Source organism: Arabidopsis thaliana, chromosome 4, assembly GCF_000001735.4.
Source record: "Arabidopsis thaliana chromosome 4, partial sequence".
NCBI lineage: Eukaryota > Viridiplantae > Streptophyta > Magnoliopsida > Brassicales > Brassicaceae > Arabidopsis > Arabidopsis thaliana.
The window spans coordinates 3,467,527-3,491,817 of record NC_003075.7 but is presented as its reverse complement, the minus strand read 5'-3'; the positions used below and the strand labels follow the sequence as shown (position 1 = coordinate 3,491,817).

At 39.1% G+C, this 24,291-nt stretch overlaps 6 pseudogenes across 6 annotated transcripts; 4 read left to right on the top strand and 2 right to left on the bottom strand.

The window, feature by feature from the left end:
* Nucleotides 1-1,220: 1,220 nt before the first annotated feature.
* Nucleotides 1,221-3,281, top strand: AT4G06561 (annotated as a pseudogene; the record flags this gene model as incomplete). The annotated part of the gene is made up of 1 exon: nt 1,221-3,281.
* A 308-nt stretch (nt 3,282-3,589) lies between these two features.
* AT4G06560 lies at nt 3,590-5,863 on the top strand (annotated as a pseudogene; the record flags this gene model as incomplete). Its single annotated transcript has 1 exon — nt 3,590-5,863.
* Nucleotides 5,864-7,305: 1,442 nt separating this feature from the next.
* Nucleotides 7,306-9,318, top strand: AT4G06559 (annotated as a pseudogene; the record flags this gene model as incomplete). The annotated part of the gene is made up of 1 exon: nt 7,306-9,318.
* Nucleotides 9,319-10,327: 1,009 nt separating this feature from the next.
* On the bottom strand, nt 10,328-12,463 carry AT4G06558 (annotated as a pseudogene; the record flags this gene model as incomplete). The annotated part of the gene is made up of 1 exon: nt 10,328-12,463.
* Nucleotides 12,464-12,740: 277 nt separating this feature from the next.
* Nucleotides 12,741-15,218, top strand: AT4G06557 (annotated as a pseudogene; the record flags this gene model as incomplete). The annotated part of the gene is made up of 1 exon: nt 12,741-15,218.
* A 1,355-nt stretch (nt 15,219-16,573) lies between these two features.
* On the bottom strand, nt 16,574-22,318 carry AT4G06556 (annotated as a pseudogene; the record flags this gene model as incomplete). Its single annotated transcript has 1 exon — nt 16,574-22,318.
* Nucleotides 22,319-24,291: the final 1,973 nt, after the last annotated feature.

The following is a 24,291-nucleotide window of genomic DNA, read 5'->3' as shown; positions in this document are numbered from 1 at the left end:
TGCTGGGGCTTGTTGTGGTTGTTGAGTGAACCATGGTGGTGGATTATGCCATTGGTAGCCTCCATTGACCTGTTGTTTAGGGACATAACTTTGGTTGTACTGAACAAAAGTGATAATAGGTTTTTAAGATCAATTAAACCTAAATCACTATCATGTGGTTGTAGTATTTTAGGTGTCAATCCAAATGGGTGTGATGCAAACAAATGAGATGTGATCAGAAGTCACGAAGTCAAGCCAAGCAATAACAGTTTTGGGGTTTCTAACAGTCCTAAGCGAACATGCAGAAAACAGAAACATTATCAGAATTACTAAATTCACTCGACCATAACAGGTTAATGCCAGAAGCAGGATGTGGTCGAGTAACAGAAAGGATATGAACCAGCTATACTCGACTGCACAGTCTGTTGCCAGACACTAGATTTTTCCAAGTTATTCAGATTCCGCATTTGATTTCACCTGTCATCTACTCTTTATCTCTTTACTTATGCAATATTATCATTTACCTGCGTTTATGTCTTTGAGCATGTTGTGTGAGTAGTGACTTAGAATTCTTAAGGATGGGATAGAGTGGTTGTGGAATCTGTAGTCTGTAGAATGGTTAAGTTTTAGAATTGATTGAATCCCTTCAGGAGTAGTTGTGTTTACTGCTTATTTTTTTCTGATCAACTGAAATTCGACAAAGCATTCCCGCACCCAGAAGGTGTTCGATGGAATGCTTGATCCACTAGTTCCTGAGATATTCGTCTCTATCCGAAGGGATTGGCCGTTTAGAGCGTTTATTGACTTTATCAGTTTGTTCTTATTGCCTGCATAGTTAGATTCCGTTAATGGGAATTAGTCTGCGCTAGCTTTGCTTGAGGTTTTCTATCACGGGAGTGAATTGATCTGTTGTTGAACCTGTTGTCTAAAGATAGCTTGATTGCACTTCTTAACCATTCAAATAGGCTAGGATACCACTCTATTCGATTACCCCATCCTTAGAAATTTCTTGTCTATCTGATTTCTCTATTTTATCGTTGTCACTTAATCGTTCTCATTGCCTGTTTCTTAGTTTTTGCAATTACTCGACCAACTTACTCGACCACACCCAGTATCTGGCAACAGACTGTGCAGTCGAGTGCAGTTGTCTCGTTTCCTGTCTGTTACTCGACGTGTTACTCGACCACATCCTGCTTCTGGCATCAGCCTGTTGTGGTCGAGTGAATTTAGTAATTTTGATAATGTTTCAGTTTTCTACATGTTCGCTTAGGACTGTTAGAAACCCCAAAACTGTTATTGCTTGGCTTGACTTCATGACTTCTGATCACATCTCATTTGTTTGCATCACACCCATTTGGATTGACACCTAAAATACTACATCCACATGATAGTGCTTTAGGATTAATTGATCTTAAAAACCTATTATCACTTTTGTTCAGTACAACCAAAGTTATGTCCCTAAACAACAGGTCAATGGAGGCTACCAACAGCATAATCCACCACCATGGTTCACTCAACAACCACAACAAGCCCCAGCAGCTCAAGATCCTGAAATTAAGCAACTCATTCAACAAATCATTCAAGGACAAGCTACTGGCACTATGGCTTTTGACAAGAAGATAGCTGAATTACACAACAAGATTGTTTGTTCTTACAACGATCAAAATGTCAAGTTCGAAGCCCTGAATTCCAAAATCAAATATCTGGAGAGTCAATTTGTATCAACCTCGACTCCGAAGCATCCTCAACAACTTCCAGAGAAAGCAGTTAAGAATCCTAAGGATTATGCTACTGCAAATGCTATCACCATCCACCAAGAAAATGAATCTCCACCAAGTCATCTGACTCTCAATACTGAGGACAGTATGGTTCAAGAAGGCGGGGATTCAACTCAAATTGCTGCACCTGCCCCTAAGCAATTCATTTGGACTATAGAGCACACACCTTTTCTGAATACTCACAATTCTGAAAAACAGTTCAGAATTGAAAAACTCAAGAAATATCAGAATCAAGAGATAATTAGCAGTGCCACCACCCAAGAAACTTACAAGAAGAAAGTCATCCAAGAAAAGCTTGATGATCCCGGTTCATTCACTCTGCCATGCTCTCTAGAACCATTGACATTCAATAGGTGCCTTTATGATTTGGCAGCATCTGTTATCCTTATGCCTCTCTCTACAGCTAAAAGGCTAGGGATCATGGAATACAAGTTCTACAACCTAGCTCTACTTTTAGTTGATGGTTCTATTGCACATCCTCATGGTCTAATAGAAAATCTGCCTGTCAAGATTGGAAATGTTGAGATACCTACAAATTTTGTGGTATTAGACGTAGATGAAAAAGGCAAGGATCCCCTGATCCTAGGTAGACCATTCTTAGCTTCAGCTGGAGCAGTCATAGATGTCAGAAATGGAAAAATTAATCCGAACCTTGAAAAAGGCATCAAGATAAAGTTTGAAATCAGAGAAGCTTCAGGGAAATCAACAACAGGAGTTCAGAATTTTGGGATTCAGGACATGGAAGTTGATGAAGAAATAGAATCTGAAACCTCACCAAAAGTCAACTATACTTCTCAACTCAGCAAGCTGAAAAGGACTTTTGACCACAAGAAGAGAGCAACACAAAGGCTAGCTTAGACTGAAGATCCTATAGAAGATGAGGAAAAGATTTAAATGGCAAAGCAGAGTCATAGAGGGATTATCTTCAAGGGTGATGAAGCTGAAAGATCAACTATGGATGTTTGAAAAAAGAGTTAAAAAAATTTCAAATGGTATTGATCCAGAGAAGATGGAAACTGCACTATCTATCAAGGAGGACGAAAATTTCACAACATAATGGCTTGCACCAGAAGATAAAAAAGGAGTTCACTTAGAGGAAAGAAGCCTAGAGAGCAAGTTGTTGAGTGAGGGGGAAATCTCTATTCCGACTTATTCCCCAGAAGAACACTTTACACTTGATTCTGTTACTGAAAAACTTCTGAAACTCAGGATATAATACAAAGCTCAAGAGGATACCATTGGGGAGCTAACTTACAAGATGGAAGGACTGAACCATGCAATCTTGGAACTTCAAGAAATGGTTAAAGGCTACCCTAGTTTTGAATTTGAGGATTGGTCAAAGGAGCCTAGTTCAAAGGAAGAAGACTACTCTGCTGACCAGAATGAAGCTTACTTTGAAGAAAAATTAAATGAGTACTCATCCTACCATATGTCAAGAGAGGATGCAGAATATGATTCAGGAACTGAAAATTCAACCACTGAAGATGAGGACTCCTTTGTTCCTCTCTTCAACCTTTTTTTTGACTGAGCTCTCTAAGAGTCAAGCTTAGTGACTTGAAACAAGTTCACTTGGGAGGAAGTTCCATGTCTATCCATGTAAATAACTTTCTATTTTTCTTGTTATTTTTGATGTTTTTGTTTAAGTGTTTCAGGTTTGTTTTAGTGACCCTAAGGGAGTCAACGGTCGAGTAAATTTAAACCAAGTCAAGAAAGATCTCAACCGTTGATCGAGTAACCAAGGGAGAAACATTCTCCATTGTTTGCTCGAGTGATTTCTTTTGATTTATTCTGGTCCGTTTGATCGAGTGATTGAAGATGGAGCATTTCTCACCGTCTCATCAAGTGAAGAAACCAAAGAGACCCTCTTCGTAGACACCGACGCCTCGTGAACCGTCTTTATTGAAACGCTGTTGTCCCTTTGTCTTCTTGTCCCCCCCCCCTCCCATAATCACTTTGGTCCCCCCATTGCAATTCCCGAACTCAACAACCTCATCTCTCCACCTCCCATACCAAAGCATTCTCGAATCCTTACAATTCTCTCTTTATCTCCTTCACTTCACTTTCTTATCAAAAACTTTTCACAAATTCATTTGTTTCCTCCATCATTCAATCTCCTAATCTACTGAATTTTAGTTTTGAGTTTCTCCCACCTTAGTTCTTGATGATGAACAGGCGCTCGCTTTTGTCAAGGATTCGGAACAAAGCTCTCTCCCCATCGAAGAGGTACCAAACACCTTCTTCGCATGCAGCAGCTCGAGGACCTTCTGAACTATCACCCTTGGGGTCGAGCAGGAGAGAACAAGCAAGTTTCGAGATCGATCATAGTGAATCGAGCCAAGAGGAGGAAGTGATGCAAGAAGAGGAGACCTTCAGCTCTCCAGCTGGAAATACTCGATCCCGAAGGTCGAGTAAGTCCTCTACAAGGGAATTCTCGAGGAACAAGGCATATATCACTCGAGGGAAGAAGCCTGTGGGGAGGAGGTTGGAGCTGGTAGATGAAGACTCCGAGGAAGAAATGGCTTCACCAGAGGAAGATGATCAAACAGAGAAAGGAGGCGATGATGATTTTGAATCAAAGAAGTGTGCAACTCAAAATGAGTACTACAAGCTGCTGAGTTTTTGGGAACTCGATACCCTCATCCTGAGACCATGGAGAGACTCGACATCTATGATGATGTAGACTATATGTTTAAGCAATGCAACCTGAATATTCACATGTTTCAGCCAATGGAGGCGTATGAGGAAGAGACCATCCAGTTTCTTTCATCCATGGAATTGTTCTTATATGGAGAGTCAGAGGACGATGAAATCAGGCCAGACGGAATTTTGGGATACTTGGAGTTCTGTGTGTATGACGTAGAGTATCGGCTTCCAATAGAGCATCCCGAGCTGATGTATGAATTTCCAAGCGGAAAAGTCACAAGTCATCGTTTTGACAAGAGAGAGCTTCAGTCATTCTGGGCCACACTTGGGTCTAAGCATGGATTTTCATCCTCTAGTACCAAGAGCAACGAGATAAGGAGTCCGGTGGTTAGATACTTTCATAGGTCCTTGGCTAGTGTGCTATTTGCAAGAGAAAGGAATGGAACCTTCGTCAATGGAGAACTAGAGCTGATGGAGACAGCGCTTCAAGAGCTGCTTGGTTTAGCATCAGATGGCACAGTTCTAGCTGGAGATCAGACAGACACTTCGGTCTCATTCTTCCTAATCGAGCACCTGCTGAGTTACAGAGGATGGGCTAAGGGACTTAAGAAACCAGGAAGAATGGTTGTGGGAGGAGTTGGGACCCCAATTCTGAGAGCATGCAATGTACCTCTACATTCAAAGTCTATTCCTCCGAGATGGATTGATATGCAACACCTTATCAATTCCAAGAGTTTTTGGTCACAGTAGAAGAATAGCCTATATAAGTATAGGTTCGATCACCCCACAGCAGGACAATCTATTTTTCTCCTCCCAAACCCCGCTTCCACTTCGATTAGAGTTGGTGGCAACATTGAGTTCTGCCCACCAATGGAGAACCTCTATACTTCAGGTGATGAAGCTGTACCGATGGAAGGAGTGAATAATGATGAGTCCTCAATCCATCATTTAGATAATGAGGCAGAACCTATGGACGAGTCTTACACAACACAACAGTTTTACTTTGAGGAGTACTCCGCACCGAGGCAAAGTAAATAGTCAAAGGAAATTCACAAGCGCCTTGGTTTCCTCCAAATATGGTGTAAGTTCCATGACAAGGCTCTTGTGACACTCAACAAGAAATTTAACAATCTCCAACTCAAGATAAGCTGTTCTTCTTCAACTACGGCAATGCCACAAAGCATGCCATTTGGGAAAAGCGGATCCACTCGTCACAAACTTATGCATTTCGATCCGCCTTCACCACCAAGACAGTCTTCATATGAGCCGAGGGAACACCATGCTGCACCTTCACCACCAAGACAATCATCCTTCGAACCTAGAGAAAAGGAAAAGAGGAGCAAGTTGCAAAAGTGAAGAAGAACAAGGAAATCAGACGCTGGGGCAAGCCACCGCACCATTTGAGGAGCCACTCGATCAGCAACCCGAACAAAGGGTCAAGCATCCAGCTAATCCAAGTTCAGCATAACCCGTCCCTTGGAGTAATACAAAGGAGAGTATGGACGATTTCGTCTCCTCCTACTTCACCTGATCACTGAGGTAACACCACCTCAGTCATTGTACATACCATTAGCATTTTTATTTTTCTTTGTGTGTTTTGTGCTTTGGTCTTGAATTCTCTTTCAGATTTTTATTACACAAGGGACTGTGTAATTTAAGTTTGGGGGAGGGTTCAAGACATGTTTAACATTGTGTTCTCTTTTCTTATTTCAATTTTTGTATCATCTAAGGCATAGAAAAAAACCATAAAAATTGTAAAAAATTTCAGAAAATGATTTCATCAAAAACAGAGTGTCATGTAGATTGCATTATCATTTTAGGATTGTATATAGTGTGCTTGCATTTAGGATTGCTCATTTGCATAGGGGATAATGATGATTTCAAACCGATAAGCATGTTTTGATTCAATGAAGTAAGTTCAATGCCTAGGTTGTTAGTTCTCTGTTGCATAATCGATTGTATCTCTGAAGTAAGACCGCACCCTACTTTGAATTTGTAACTTGACTATACTACTTTAATTCGAAAATCGCTTATCTGATGTCATTCCTTATCTATTAGAACCTGAACTGAATTTGCAATTATCATATCTATGCATTGTTTGTGAACTCATGGCTACCATATACATACTTGGATTATCTTATTCACTTCACCACCCTCTGTTAATATAAGTAGCAGTCTCTCATTTTTAGAGCAGTTTCCCATACCCTTAGCCTAGCCTTATTTCAAGCCAAAGATCATTTGTGTGTGATTGTGAAGTCTTTTTCGATTGAGCTTGGTATAACGTGTTAGGAATGAGCCGACAAGAGCAGTCTTTCATGTAGACCTCGCCCACGCTTTTTGGGTTAGCTAGGACTAGGTGGAGACTTGTATTTGGGATTGGGAATGTGTATGGAATGAATGGGAATGAGAATGAGAATGACAGAAAAGAAAGAAAAAAAGAGAGTAAGACTTTAGAGTTCTAAGGGGGATACAAAAGTGTTAAGTCTAGTAAAAGGTTTGGAATTCAAAGAAGTTAGGCATTGTGATTCAAAGAAAAGGGTAAAACACCCTATGTGCTAAGATTAGAAGAAAGGGTAAAGGGTAAAGCTGAGCACAATGAAGAAAAGAGGAGAAGAAGAAGTGTTTGGAAGCGGCTTGGAGCTCCATCGGATCACGAAGCCCATCTCGGCCCATTATCACTCTATGGGTCGGGCGATTAGGTTATTGGCCCGTCTACGATCATTTTATTTCGTTTTGTATAAATAGATGTCTTAGGGTTCTGTCCTAAGACATCCGGTCGACATTGAGTTTTTGCTTCAGTTTTATTTTCTGTTTTACTCTGGCTGCGCCGCTTTTCCTTCTGCAACCTGTAATTCGAGATTTTATAACTTGAACCCTTTTATAACTTGAACCAAAAGAGAGAAAGAATGAGAAAAAGGGTAGAGTTAAGACTCACGATTTAGAAATGGCAGCTATAATATTTGCATTGAAGGTATGGAAATCATACCTATATGGGGAAACGGTACGAGTATTTACAGACCACCAAAGTAATTAAATACTTATTCACGCAGCCAGATCTGAATCTACGACAACGGAGATGGATGGAGTTAATCGCCGACTATGATTTGAAGATTCAATATCACCCGAGAAAGGCTAATGTGGTAGCAGACGCCTTAAGTCGCCGAAGAGTAGAAGTGGATGTTGAAAAGGATCTAGAGTCGTTAAATGATGGGTTAAAGAAAGTGACTTTGTTAGCTCTAGAGGGTGAATCTAGTGAGCCCTTGGGTTTACAAGCTGTGACTCAAGAAAACCTATTTCACCGAATCCGAGAAGAACAAGTGCAAGATGAAAAGTTACAGAAAATCTTAAAGGAATTAAAAAAATTAGATGGAGCAAATGCTAGTGGCTACCATCTACTTGATGACGGCACCTTATTACTCAATGGGAGAATTACAATACCTGATTGTAAAGGTTTACGACAAGAAATTTTGAAGGATATAAGGAAGTATTACCATTGGCCTGGGATGAAGAGATCAGTGGCGAAATGGGTAAGCCAATGTGATTCATGCCAAAGAGTTAAAGTGGAACATCAAGTGCCGGCAAGTTTATTGCATAATCTACCAATTCCTGCATGGAAATGGGAGTCAATCTCGATGGATTTTATCACTGGATTGCCAACAAGACCAGGACGTAGCAATGATGCTATATGGGTAGTAGTGGATCGCTTGACCAAGATGGCTCATTTGGTATCAATGAAAAGCACAGATAAGTCATCTATCCTGGTAGAGAAGTATATCGATGAAATCTTAAGACTCCATGGGGTACCTGTTAATATAGTATCCGATCGAGATCCTAAGTTCTCATCCATATTTTGGCAAGACCTCCAACGTGCTTTAGGAACTAATGTTCACATGAGCACAACATTTCATCCGGAAACTGACGGGCAAACTGAAAGGACCATCCGAACCATAGAAGATATGATTCGGCTATGTGCACTAGAGTGGGCTGGTGATTGGGAAGACTACATGCCTTTGGTTGAGTTTTCTTACAATAACAGCTATCACTCAAGCATCAGTATGTCGCCATTTGAAGCAATGTATTGAAGGCCATGTCAAACTCCTCTTTGTTGGACAGAAATACGAGAAAGGACAAGTTTTATTAATCGATTGATCGAAGACACTACAGAGAAAATTCAGTTTATCCGAGACAATATGAAGAAAGCTCAAGATCGACAGAAAAAGTATGCTGACCGAAAGAGGCGTGAAGTGGAATTCCAAGAAGGTGACATGGTTTATCTTAAGGTAACCGTTGATAACACTGTATTTTACTCATTTTAGGTATATGTTTATCATCATTTAGCTTTGCATGTGCTCATTGTATCATGTCATTTTGCACCATTTTAGCTTATTTTGCATATTTAGGCATCTAGGATCATCTTGAATTCGCATTGCATATTTTGGTGTGTTTTCGGGTGCAGAAGGAGCTAAAAAGGACTCTACTCGATCCATTCACTCAATACAGGCAGCTATAGAAGAGGCATCAATTCACTCGACCTCTTTACTCGATCTAGGATGCTACAGAGGAGGCTGCAGTTTACTCGACCCTCTTACTCGATCAAGGCAACCTCAGATGAAGCAGAAGATTGATCTACTCGCCCCTCCTACTCGACCCATTTACTCGACCAAGGGTGACCATCTCTACAAGACTTGTTGAGCTATCAAAGCGTCTTCGGATCTTCCACATTCCCCACTCAACCAGACATCTAAGCATACAGATATGAGAGGATGAAGCATCTACTCGACCAATTGATCACTCGGAGCATATACACCAATGCGAAGACTTTGCAGCACCCTCTTTACTCAATCCCCATGATCGAGTATTTGCCCAAACCGTCTCAAGTCTCTTGTCTTTTAGTGAATCTAGGGTTTCAACATTTTACTATAAATAGATCACTTTGGGGTTTGTCCAAAGGATCTATGCTTTATCTTTCAGTTTTTCTTTGTGTTTATGAATCTTAAAACCTTAATTAATCTTAATCTGTTTTGTTTTTGCATTTAGTTGTTTTAGTAAAGTTGTTTAGCTTGTTTAGATCTACATTTTGATTTGATTTCAGTAATTTCTGGGTTTGTGTTCTTGAGAATGTTGCTTGAGTAGTGATTAGGGTTCTTGAGGATGGTTTAGATTAGGGTAATCTCTAGGTTAGTTAGGTGGTTAGTGTTTAGGTTAGTACCCTTCTGGATTCGCTTGGCCCCTATGCGGTTTTTGCCGGCTAATGTGGAGATCTGATCATAGACTTCTAGCGTCCAAAAGACGTTCAAATGGATGTCTGATCTACGAATTCCAGAGATTTGTAGACTCGACCAAGAGATTGGCTTGTCTGCTTATTGGCTTTGGTATATTGTTTCTTAAACCCTACTCTGCTATGTTTCATCAACGAGAGTTGAGATTAGGAAGTGGTAGAATTATGGGGGTCTCTGATGAACCCTAGAGTTGCCCTTATCAATGAATCCATCATTACGACTTCTATTCTTCTTAGATTTATTTGTATTCACCCTTTGATTGCACTTTTATTTACCTGTTATTTGTTGCACCTTTTATTGCATTTTAGTTCTTTAATTTGTCACTTGTTGGTTCTACTCGACCCAATGATCGAGTTGGGCTCTTAAGTTCTCATTTTTGTTATTCAAATCTTGATTTAGGATTGTTACTAGAAACCCACCATTATTATAATCTGGCTTGACTTAGTTGCTTCTGTACACATCTTGATTGCTAGCAATAATAGTGGACTAGATTAACACCCCCTATAGCTGCATTGACATGTTAGTGTTTAAGGGAAATTGAACTGAACACACAACACTTCAGCATATAAGTAGGCGTAAAAATCTACTTATCATTACTATATATGTTGAATTTTATAGCTTAAGAAGATAAAAACAAGAATCTCTTACTGTAGGCCCAATATCATCTCAAAAGGTTCATCATCTATGACAACAAAATAATTCTGAGACCATGCAATCACTGTTCCTACTGCTTCGCCGATAGTAAATATCTTCTTTGCAGGTCTCCAAAGCCAAGCCTCTGGTTTGATGGCAGTTTCAACCAATACCTTATAAGCTCCTGGTCCTAAAGGAGTGTTGTCCACGAAGTCACCACGATCAGAAGACATGACAATTCCCTCAGCAACAATGTCATCAGTACCAGACCAATCATGCAGCACACATTTAGGTTTTGATCTATCTTTCACACTCTACGAAATTAATACAAAATCAAACAACATTATATCCATCAATACTAAGCTACTAGAAGGTCATTGAGCAAATACTTACTACTAGAGAAGAGTTTTCACCAATTTCTGGTTCAGTTGTTCTCTGTGAAACCAAACCCAACACCACAAACAAAATTATGCAAACTTAAATGTTTAATACTAACTTGACACATGAATTAGCAATTATTACCTGGTTATTCAATTTAGCAAGTGCTTCTTGCAAGTCCTCAACTTGTTTCTACAACTGGTATTGGTTTTTTTGCATATCAGCCATATGCTTGTTCTTGACTTGGAAACAAGCAAGTTTACTCATGCTCATCCCTCAACCCTTAGCCCTTAGACGCCCAGGCTTATCAGGTCCTAAGACATGTGCAAGGAGATCGTCTTTTGGATTGGTTGATGTTGATGAAGTATCTCCAGATTCAGCAAGCTCATTAGCCTTCTTCTGTAAACATGAAAAAACTACTCATGAATCTTACCAACATATAAGAACAAAGAAAACCATCCATATGAACTTATTTACTCACAATTGTTTCAGCTGTCTTTGTATTGACTGTTGTACCATCTTTTTTGGTTCGTGACTTGACTCAAACTTTCAGTCTTGTAACTTAAGATGGTTCAGATCTTTCTTTTTTCTAAGGAAAAAAACAAAAATCACGCCATATCAAACTTAACTTATCAAAGTGATTAATTGAATTCAACAGAAACTTAACTTAAACTTACCAATTCTTCTGCTAATCTAAACATTCCTTTACGTCTGCAAAAGTGAGGGATCTAAGTGGATCTTCTCTCCTTGTATTGATCACTCACAACCTACACTAGTATGTAAACTGAAGCTTAGTAAAATTATAAAGAGAAAATTATTACCAGAAATTCGGGACTTGTTTTAAGCTTCACAAAATTTCCTCCATTCTCCAATGGAAATGTTTTATGGTTGCAAAAATATCTTATCCGCGTTGTTCTTACACTTAATCACCTTCTGTACCAATCTTGATTTATATAATCTCCACAAGCATCCCATACTTTTTATAACAGCAGCCTTCGCATACTCTCCATCAAGCTCAAATCTTACCGGCAACATTAGATGTAAAGAAAATAGTTTTAAGACATTACTAAAACAGCAACAAATATTGAAACAATATATGACAAAATCACCTGAACAGATTTCCATAGAACAGTCTTGCGCTCTTCGCCAATCTTCCTCCAATCTTCAATTATAATAGGAACATGTTCCCTAGCCAAAGAACCTATGTAAGATGATAACTTAACTGAACCTAGTCCACAGGGTTCTCCAAGTTTAGTGAAGTCAACTTTTATTCTTGTATTAGGATCTTTGGCGATGTCTTTCATCTTTGTTGGTCCTCAGCGTCTCTTTGGCTGTTGATGCATTGGACTTGCAGCCTTCACAGAATGGATATCCCCTTCTGTTTCATAAACTTCATCATTATCTTCTTCTTCTACAGTCTCTTTTTCGGTTGGTAGATTGGCATTCTTAATAGGTACTTCAAAATCCCCTCCATGATCTACATCATTTGACTTTTCTTGATTCTCTGTATCCATCAGGTCCACAAATATATCTATAGTACCCAAAAACTCAGGCTCCACATCTTTCTGACTATTCTTCTTTCTCTTCTTTGAAGGATTTTTGGGACGTTCCCTACTTGCTTCGCTTGAGCAAAAGAATTTTGATTTTGATTCAAATTAACTAGTGTAAAGCCATCTTCTATCTTCACCCCATTACCTCTAACTGCCCAATGACTAGGCCTCGACATATTCTCCAAAACCTGAAAACCCGACTCGACCCGATCCGAAAAAGGGGGTTTGGTTCAGGTTTCGGTTAGAGACTATAAACCAAATGGGTAATGAAATTACATCGCATCGGTTTCGGTTTCGTTTTCGATTTGGGTATAAACCGAAACCCGATCTATTAACCGGCCATATTAAATATACACATACATATATAAGGTATTAAGGTTTATGTAAGGTTATATGCAGTTATGATCCTGTAAAACATATATTCAAAACCCAAAAATATCGAAACCACATCTCTGGTTTCCTATAATCTCTCGTTCCTCTTTTATTTTTTTTACATCCACTTCTCTAATCATCGATTCATCCTCTTCTCATCTTAAAGCGTATATAAACCCCAAATTGGAAAACTGGAAACCCTAAATCAAGTAAATGATTCACGACAAAGAGCTAAACCTCCTCTATCAGCTTCCTTTACAAATCAATCGTCAGTAGGTGTTTCTCCTTTCTCGTCCTCTCTTGTTCAAGTTTTATAATTATGTGTTTAATTTTACTCTGTATTTTAGTTTCTTATGCATCTTAGATTCTTAGATTTGTGACTTTGTGTGAGTGTGGAAATGTGAAACGATAAATTATGTAGTCGTAGGTATGGTTATTAGGTTTGTGTGATTGTTTTGTTTTTGAGTTAGTGGATCTGTTTTGATAAAGTATGTAGTCGTAGGTGTTTAATTATACTCTGTATTTATACTCCTACTCATGAATCTGGCAGCAAAAGAAAAGGAGATGGTGCTACTTCAGGAAAATCTAAGGCAAAGAAGAGAGGTACTAGTAGTTCTTCTAGGTCGTGGGTATGGGATCATTTTACAAGTACTGCAAAGGATAAGAATAAGTGTACATGTCATTACTGTGCTAGAGTTATGTGTTGTGCAACATCAAATGGTATTGGGAATCTGATATTAGCTAAAGTTTCAGAAGCTGTTTTCGATCAAGCTACTAATGAAATGCTTGTCTTGGGTGAATTGCCACTTGTGTGGATTGAAAGCTTGGCTTGGAGGCATTTTTGCACTCGGGTTAATCTTTACAAACCTCAGTCTCGGAGGACAGCCAGTAGAGAGATTGTGGAGATGTATGTGCAAAGGAAAGCCGCTATGATGAAGGTGCTTACTTCTTATAACCAACGAGTTTCTCTTACAACCGATATAGGGGTTGCTCCCACAACAGGAGCTAGTTACATGGTTATCACAACAAATTTAATCGATGGAAATTGGCGCCTCAGGAAGCTGATAATTGGTTTTAAGCACGTCTCTCATCACAAAGGAAAAACTATTTGCAATGTTCTTCTCAAGTGTCTGGCTGAATGGGGAATAAGGAAGCTATTCACGATTACTGTTGACAATGCTACTGCAAACACTAATGCTTTTGAGAGTTTTGTGGATTCTTTCAAGCTAAGATGAGATGATGCATTGGTCTTAAATGGTGATTATATGCATGTCCGTTGTTGTGTACGCATATTGAACTTAGTCGTGAGGGATGGTTTACATGAATTAGATGCAAGTGTGGCTGCAGTTCACAATGGTGTTCAACATGTGAGGGGTTCTTCTAAAAGAGTGGAAGCATTTGAACAGAAAGTTGAGTCATGAAAGATGACTAGGGGTAATTTATCTTTCGACTGCAAAACAAGATGGAATTCAACTTACTTTATGTTAACAAGAGCTCTCACGTTCAGAACAGCATTTGACAAAATGGAAGCTTAAGATAAGCTGTATAACGATTATTTTGCAGAGAAAGTGCATGGGAACAAAAGGAAAGGGCCGCCTAGTTCAGACGATTGGGATGAATTAGCTAGGTTGGTGAAGTTCGTGGTTGTCTTATACAATTCAACTTTAGTTGCCTCAGCATCTTCGACTGTGAGTTCTTACAAGTGCGATAACGAGATAGTTACTATTGAAAGGAATTTGATCGCATTAAGCAAGAAACCTGATGAAAAGCTGAGGAAAAAGGCCAAGGCAATGAGAGACAAGTATGACAAGTATTGGGGTGGTTTGAAGAAGATTAATAAAATGCTGATCATAGCTAGTGTCTTTGATCCAAGAAATAAAATGAAGTTTGCTTCTCTTTGTTTTGAGGCGCTTTATGGGAAGGAAATCGATGCCACTAAAGAGCTTCTTAAATTAGTCAATGCTGTTTTGGAGGAGTTGTTTGAAGAGTACAACAATGCTCAAACCAAAGAGAGACTCAATGTGTCATCATCTCAAACGGCTTAGACATCATCTCATGGAGGAAAAAAAATCAGAAGAACCTGACTTGTTTGACAAAATGGATTTAGAGAATGATTCTGGATATGAAAGAAGGGATTTTCTATACAAAGAGATGGTGGAATACAAGTTCTGAGCTGGAGTTATGTTTGAAAGAGAAAGTGAAAGTTGTAAAGAGCAATCCGCTTGGAATACCATTTGATGTCTTGGGATGGTGGAGGACCAACAGCTCTAAGTATCCCGTCTTATCGGCAATAGCCAGAGATTTACTTGCAATGCAAGTCTCTTCGGTTGCATCCGAGTCTGCATTTAGCAATAGTAATCGCATCTTGGATCCTTTTAGGAGCTGCTTTACCCATTACACGCTTGAAGTGTTTATTTGTACCAAACAATGGATGAAGTCTTAAATTCACATGAATGAAAAAGGAATAGTCACCACTCATGAGCTTCTTTCTGATATCGAAATCCAAGACAAACTTCAAAGAGGTAATCTTTTTTCTTTAAACTCTCTGCTAATGTCACATATGGTATTGAGTTATTGAGTTTCATTGGTTAGCTTCTCTTCTTTCAAATTTCTATAGAGTTTGAGCGTAAACTCAACTCAGGGGACTCCTAACTCATAATTGTGACCCAAGTTAAGGTTAGTATAACTTATTGTTGGGGTTGGATTTCACCCAAGTAACCGAACCAGTCAGACAGATACCATCAGCACTTCGGAAGCTAAGTTCGTCGTTATTCTGACTTAGGTGTTACTCCAGGAAACACATCCCAAGCCGGGTGCGATAACACCTCGAGACCTAGGGAAACACCTCGGATAAACGATACTCGGCTCGGGTGTTGTTCCAAAAACACACTCGAGCCAAGCTTGAGTACACCTCGGGACCGCTTGGGCTCGGCTTGGAAGGCGCAGCCTTCGGTCCGAGCCCAAGATTGTTAAATCCACCCGAGGAGAATACTTGTACAAAACCCGATGAAGGATCAAGATATCATTTCCGGGTTTCCGGGAATGATATTAAAGAACCTCCGAGGATATTATCAAATCTGGAAGTTTTTCCGAAGCTCCCGAAGAATAAAGAAAATCTCCATTTAAGAAAGGTCCTCCATCGCCGACTTAGAGATAAAGGGAAATTTTCCAAGAATATCGAGAGAGGCGGTTTACCAAGGTCCTATATAAAGCGCCTCAAGGAACTAAAAAAGGGGGACAGAAAGAAACGCTCTCAACTTCAGGCTATCAAAACGCTCTAACTTTGAAGGCTGAAACACTTATTTTTTACTTTTCTAAACACTTGTACAATCAAAGCATCATCTTTTCAATAATAATATCAAGAACACCGTCTACGGTACTCAAATAATTCTGTTGTTCTTTGAGAGTCTCGCAAAGATCTATTCTTTGAAGAAACCCTAAATACACTTTCGATTGTGTGAGTTTCAACTCTCACACTTATTTTCTCAGCTTATGATTGGTGACTTGGCCATGTGTTATGTTCTTGTTTTATATTGATTTGTTATCTCATTCTTTTTTACATGCTTCTTTATTTCTACAGATCCTTCAATACTTGGGCTTGGTGGCTTTTTGATGGAGACTCATTAAGCTCGTATGGAAGTGAAATGATTCTGGACTGATTTTCTTTTTTACTTTAAACTCTTAGCTCTTATGCTCTTTCCCTCTTTGGTACTTTGCATTCTGTTTTCTCGATGTTGGAATTGCTTCTAGTTGTTTTCTTGTTTACTCTAAACTCTTATTCTCTCTGTTTTGAATCTATTGATTTTTGATTTTGGTTGTTCTAATTTCTCAAACTCTTATGCTATGCAGTTTCTTCTTAGTTTTGATTTTTGCCTTTTATACGTTCTTGTTATTAATTCTTAAATGTTTGATGAGAAGCAGATAAAAGTTAACCATAAGAAGAATGAAGTAGTGTCAAAAACTAAGATAGGTGAGGATGTGAGGTGAACAAGCTCAACTCAGTCTCAGACTTAGCTAAGAAATTCACAGACTGCAAATAACCGGAAATATCCGGGTTTTTTGGGTTCATAAACCGATCTGAACCGACCCGAAATATAGTTCAGTTCTACATCGGATTCTATTTCAAAATGGAAAACCGACCCAAAACCGATCGAACCCGAACCGAATCAGATCCGAAAACCAGTCGGTTCCTTAACATCCCTACCCGTATTACCGAATTACCCGACCTAAACCGAACCGAAAACCGAAATGCCTAGGCCTACCAATGACATTTGAAAATAGGGACATAGAACACATTGTAATCGAGGAGAATAATCTTAGTAACTCTCCCATAGTATGATACCCAATCAACTACTTGGGATGTGTCCTTGGCACTAGAACGACTTATCGTCGTTGCCTCATAATACACTCCGCTATTCTGACTTAGCTTATCAACAACATTTGTGTGGAACCTTAGTCCATTCACTATGTACCCAGTATAAGACCTAGCGATGCTTCTAGGACCATAAGCCAACCATTTAAATGTTTCTTCATGCCCATCCGAGTTTAGAGGTATCCAAAATACAGCACACAACAATTTAGTTTCTTTATATGACATCATAATTAGAAAAATGCAAATGTTTAATTAAAAGAACTTGCCTTTTTCTTTAACTAATCTGAAATGCCTTTTTCTTTAACTAATCTGAAATTTTTTGTGTACGCATTGTCCATAAAACACTATCATCACGCCTGCATTTAACATTACAGTCTTGTAGAAATTATAGGTGCATGATGGAATTTAAAAAAGTGTCAGTGTTCAAACTTCAGCTTTATTTAAGTGGATAAACAGGAGATGAGTTTGTATTGAACTTACTTCACATATGGATAAAATAAGGCCGTATTCTGAATGACAGCAAGATGAGCTATCTTCTTCTCAATTTCACTGAGACTAACTGAAGTTGCTGCAGATATTGGACGACCCTCTAGGATTGAGGCATTTTCATACTTTGTGTTTTTGTCAGCTTTCTCTTCTACACTTGTTGTCTTTTTCAAAAAAGCACTGCAAAACTCCATGCATTCTTCTGCTAAATATGATTCAGCTATGCAACCCTATGGTCTTGCTGTATTCCTAACAAAGTCTTTCAATACTTTCATGTACCTGCAACAAGAATCAATGCAAACCAGAATAGCATATGAATTTGTTATATAAGAAAAGCCATAACACTTAAAGTAGACGGATTACCTCTCAAATGGATACATCCATCTGAAATGGACAGGTCTACCTAATCGGGCTTCTCTTCCTAGATGGACACACAAGTGCACCATGATATCAAAGAAGCTTGGAGGAAAGAATCTCTCAAACATTATCAATGTTTCAACTATCTCAGTTTCAATTCTGCTGCAAGTTTATGACTCTTTGACACAACTTATTGAAGAATGCACATAAGTGCAAGATTACAATCCTTGTACCTTTTGGGAGTAAACCTCTAACTGCAACTGGTAGTAGTTGTTGCATCAAGACATGGTAATCATGTGATCTCATCCCCATTACTTTGCAGTCCTCTAATGATATGCAAGTAGAAGTCATAAAGTCTCTTACAAAACACTTTCTTCTCTAACTTTGACAAAGACCAAGGAGCAGCTGGAAGGTAGATCCTTTGACCTTTTTCTTGAGGGTGCAAATCCTTTCTAATACCTAGAAGTTGGAGGTCTTTACGAGTTGTTATGCCGTCCTTCGATTTCCCACAGTGCAACAATGTGGAGACAATGCTTGTAGCCACATTTCTCTCTCACATGCATCACGTCTAGATTGTGTCTCACTCGTAGATCCTAACCAAAAGAGTTAAAGCAAATACAATTTAATGAAGATTAGCAAAAATCTATTTGTAATAAAAGTATTGTAAAAGTTTGAATAATCATACCTCCCAATAAGGCAGCTTGAAAAGGATAGACCTTTTCTTCCATCTTGATCACTCCTCTTCATTTATAGATGCTTCTTCTTCTTCATCGTCTGATTCACTAACTTCACTGTCATCGCCTGAGTCAGTCTCAACAGGACAGTCCTAGCTCTCTTCTTCCCAGACTCTTTCTTATTACCAAAATTATTTTTGTAATTTTTTAGCAGCACAGATATATTATGACTTGTTAATATCCTACCCTTGACGCCATGTTCAGCTTTTCCCTCAAACCATGTTTTCTTCCACCTATACTTGTGTGTAGCTGATAGACCTTTGAGATGAGACATGTAGACATGTTTCATGCAATTACTCAACCACATACTGTTAGTGTTCTTCCCACATAGAGGACAAGCTATCTTACCTTTCACTCTACAACCAACAAGATTTTCATAAGCTGGGAAATCACTAATAGTCCAAAGGAGCATAGCTTTAAGAGTGAAAGTATTTCCACTGTAGGCGTCATATGTTAACTCTCCATTAGTCCAAAAATGGAGTAGATCATCTACTAGTGGTTCCAAATAAATGTCAATGCTATTACCTGGTTGTTGCGGACCAGAAATCAATAAGGTAAGCATGATGTTTTCCTTCTTTATACAGAGGTTAGGAGCCATATTGTAATTAACTAACAGCACACAGGCCAACAACTATACTTGTTGTTCTTCATGTTAAAAGGATTGAAACCATCAGTAGAGAGTCCTAGACGGATGTTCCTTTCTTCAGCAGCAAACTCAGGGTACTTGGCATTAACTTGATCCCATGTCACAGAATTTATAGGGTGTTGCATTTTTCCATCACTACTCTTGTTAGTAAAATGCCACCTTAGATCCTTTGCAACTTGCTCTGACCTGAACATCCTCTTTAATCGTGGGATTACTCAGACATGATAAGAGAAACACAAATCATAATCTGAATACTTTGCATTGAATAATAAGATTAAGAATGAAAGGAGTTCAAAATCCTCTATTCACGGATTGGATTCTTGTCTCCAAAAGTGTATCTTAATATCAAAACAAAACTTAACAAAACTTAGGTCTAACATTGACATTAAAAACCTAATTATATGTCTAAAATACGTCTTGGGCCTAAATATTAACTTCTGGGCCTATTTGGGCAAAACTAGGCCTGTGCAAATTTCGTACAGTTTTTGTGAAAACTTCGTGGCAGACCAGTGTCGACCGACACAAGTCTGGTATTGATCGACACTACATTCAAGACTGGTTTTCTGCTCTGTTTTTGCTCCAAAGTGTCCCATAATCGCCTGATAACCCCTAGAATGTACAAAACCTGTAAATACACCAAAAACACTCCAAAAGCACTATAAAACACTCTAGAGACTCTGTAAAAACAATCTCAAATCATTGATAAAACAGGTAAAAATAGGGTTATATCAACTCCCCTACACTTAGCTTTTGCTAGCCCTCAAGCAAAACACAAAAGCCGAATCCGTGGAAAACACAAAAACTCCCAACATTCTATGGGTTATTGCCATGATCATTCTAACTAAATCCATGTGTAGCAAGTCTAATCAAATCCTAACCAACATGTACTTCTCCGCAAGCTTACACAACAATCTAGATTCCATACCTAAGTTCCACAACTATATCCACCAGGCTTTCATCGCTCGGTCTCATCAAACAAGCTAACATTCAAAATCCTTCTTGACTCCTTCATGTACTATACCATGATAAATCGACCATTCTATTATTTTTTTTTTCTTTGGTATTCTTTGTCTCCCCCAGACTTATTATTTTTAGAGAGTAAACAAAGGGGAACTCGCATACTGGATCGACACCCTCGACATTTTTCCAACATTTGTAATTGATCATTCCAAATAATATATAATAATGGGCTCATAGGAAACATTCCGACCCCTATACACTATCAATCTCTCAGTCATCATTCATTTTTTTGTTTATGAGGGGAGAGGAACAATTTTTTTTTCACATTGGTCTCAATATCAGCAGGTACGAACAAGGTGTCAAGATCTAAGAATACTAACCGTTTGAATAGGTAAAAGGAAGAACAGTGAGATTAGCTCCAGGCTTAGTGGTTGTGTTGGAAATTAGGATATCCTCAAGTCTGTTGGTTTGCCATCTAGATTTTCCAATATTCGGATTGAGTCGAACCTGCAGCATTCATCAATCAGGCAATAATGAAGAGAAATATAGATCATGATTCCTAACTTAACTAAACAAAACATTTTTCTTATTATTATTATTTTTATTTTTTATTTTAATTTGAAAGAAGAGACTCAATAAACTGAAAAACGAAAAATAAAATCATAATTAGTAAGAACCTAACCAAGACTTAAACGACATTGTCCCTAGTGGCATTCAAATCCGACGAAAGCTGGAAAAAATAAATCAAAAATAAAAGAAAATAAAAGAAAGGAAAAGAAAAATCAAACCAGTGGGTTGCCTCCCATCAAGCGCTTGTTTTGAGTCAATAGCTTGACTTTGTTGGAGTTTTGGGATCAGGTGGATCAGATGGAGGAAGTCAATACTTCCTAGTAGAACCTCGCATCATCCAAGGTGGCGTATAAGCAGTCGGTTTGTGCGGTCTACCAAGGAAGTGAGGAATATCAGCATGGCAGGACAAATGTATGAGTGGTCGACTCCTGTTACCTGCACAATCATCAAATGAAAGAACAAGCCCTCGACGAGAAACTCGTGGCTTGATGAACTGTAAAACAGTTTTTGAAATCTTAAACTCTTATTGATGAAATCAATAGGTTTTGGAGGAGGAGATGAGTACCTTTGCCTTTTCGGAGGTGCATGTAGTGGTAGAGATGCATTGGTTTTTGTGACAACAGGTCCTAGAATATTAGCATTGATCTGTGCTGAGACAACCATTATCTTTGTCTTGTCATTTTGCTTCTCCGGAGCATCATCTCGTATCTTATCACTTTGAAGAGGGGGTGACAACTTCTCTATCTCAACAAGAGGCAACTGAAGTAGAGTCTCATCCATGATACCCATACAATGCATCTCAGGAATCTTCTGCTTGGACTATCGAGGTAGTAGACAACAACTTCTGGTGTGTAGACTTGTCTACTAACAAGTGCAGATGCAAGGCATACTAGGGCAGTCTGAGGCCAGTGTGGATCGCCACTAGGTTAGTGTTGGTCGACCCTACTGTTTGGCATCGATCCTGCTTTGTCAAACGACAACACTGGCTTGTCAGTGTGGTGTTGGTGTCGATCGACATGAGGTGGGTGTCGTTTGACACCATCAAGAATAAGTTTCTCCTCCTCTATAAAATTATCGATTCCACTCGACAAAGGCAAAAGAGAGTCGTCAAGAGTAATTGGTGTCGATCGACACCCTAATGTATCGATTGACATTGAGACTTTTTATGCAACTGGAATAGATGAGTTCTGAGCTAAACCTTCGCGCTGAAGGATTTGTTTAGTTGCTTTCCACTGCGTAGTGTGACTGCATTGATAGATGCTGATGTAGGAGAAGGCTCAAATAAATTAGATCTCAGATTGTTGATCTTCCCACTAAGATCTGTGTAGAGAGAATCAAACTTGCCATTAAGATCAACCACGAGCTTTGTTTGGCTCTCAAAAAACTGCGCAAGCATATACCCTATTCGTTTGTCTGAGTAGGGTGGACGGGGGCTTGGATAGAAGATGTGATAGGTGGAGAAGCAATGCGTGTAGATCCCTTTTCCTCTCTGTTGATAAGAACTAGTGCTTCGGTTGGAGTCTTTGTCATGAAATTGCCATTACTTGCACCATCGAAACACAATCGATACTGCTTATTCATTCCGGGGAAGAATTTTGTGGGCAATCCCTCCGATAGGATTTGAATCTAATCCAAGCTTCCTTCAAACTTTTTGTTGGAGCTTGAGAAAACGAAGAGATCTGCTCCCTTAGTAATTCTGTCACTGAATCATCAAGGATGTGGATCAAGAATGCGTTCTTCGTGTCTGTCCAATTGGTTAGTGAACCTGGTTCTAGTTGTCGCAGCCATGATGTTCCTCTGCCCGCAAGAGAATGTGGGAAGAGTTTTGATAAGCAGGTTTTTAAGGTTGCTTATGGTGAATGTGTGATTCAGTTCAATTCTCCTAAAACACAAACATGTCGTTGCAGTTTTAGAGGGTGTCAATCCAGTCCAGTATATTGCTAGCAATCAAGATGTGTACGAAAACAACTAAGTCAAGCCAGATTATAATGATGGTGGGTTTCTAGTAACAATCCTAGGTCAGGATTCAAACAAGTAAAAATAAGAACTTAAGAGCCCTACTCGATCACTGGGTCGAGTAGAACCAACAGGCAGCAAAATTAAGTAACCTAAATGCAATCAACAGGGGATACAAATAAATCTAATAGAAGTTCTAAGGATGGATTCATTGATAAGGGCAACTCTAGGGTTCATCAAATGGCTAATAGGCGAAAGGTAGATACCCATGACGATAGATTCAAAAACCGGGTCAATTCACTCTCGTGACAGAGACCCCCATAACTCTACCATTTCCTAATCTCAACTCTCGTTGATGAAACATAGCAGAGTAGGGTTTAAGAAACAATCTACCAAAGCCAATAGGCAGACAAGCCAATCCCTTGGTCGAGGCTACGTATCTCTAGAATTCGTAGGTCAGACATCCATTTGAACGTCTTTTGGACGCTGGACGTCTATGATCGAATCTCCACATTAGCCAGCGAAAATCGCATAGGGGCCAAGCAAATCCAGAAGGGTATAAACCTAAACACTAACCACCTAACTAACTTAGAGATTACCCTAATCTAATCCATCCTCAAAAACCCTAATCACTACTCAAGCAACATTATCAAGAACACAAACCGAGAAATTACTAAAATCATACCAAAATGTAGATCTAAACAAGCTAAACAACTTTACTTAAACAATCAAATGCAAAAACGAAATAGATTAAGAGTAATTAAAGTTTCAAGATTCATAAACACAAAGAAAAACTGAAAGATAAAGCATAGATCATTTGGACAAATCCCAAAGTGATCTATTTATACTAAAATGTTGAAACCCTGGATTCAGTAGAAGACAAGAGACTTGAGGCGGTTTGGGCGAATACTCGACCTTGGGAATCGAGTAAAGAGGGTGCTACAAAGTCTACGCCTTTGTGTCTATCCTCCGAGTGATGAATTGGTCGAGTAGATGCTTCATCCTCTCATATCCGTATGCTCAGATGTCTAGTTGAGTGGGGAATGAGGAGGATTCGAGGACGCTTTGATAGCTCAACAACTCTTGTAGAGATGGTCACCCTTGGTCGAGTAAATGGATCGAGTAGGAGGGGCAAGTAGATCAATCTGCTGCTTCATTAGAGGTTGCCTTGGTCAAGTAGGAGGGTCGAGTGAACTGCAGCCTCCTTTATAGCATCCTGGATCGAGTAAAGAGGTCGAGTAGAATGATGCCTCTTCTGTAGCTGCCTGGATAGAGTGAATGGATCGAGTAGAGTCCTTTTAAGCTCCTTTTACACCTAAAAACACACCAAAACATGCAATGCGAATGCAAGATGATCCTAGATATCAGTATGCAAAACAAGCTAAAATGGTGCAAAATGATATGATACAATGAGCAAATGCAAAGCTAAATGATGATAAACATACACCTATCTCTTGCTTGCCCAAACTTATCTCTTGCTTGCCCTCAAGTAAACAAAAAATCTTAAGTTGAAGGAGAGGTTTGAAGGTGGGGATTCAAAAACCGAAGCATGCCTATAAAATGGGTAAGCTCAATGTCCAGGTAGCTAATTCTAGGTT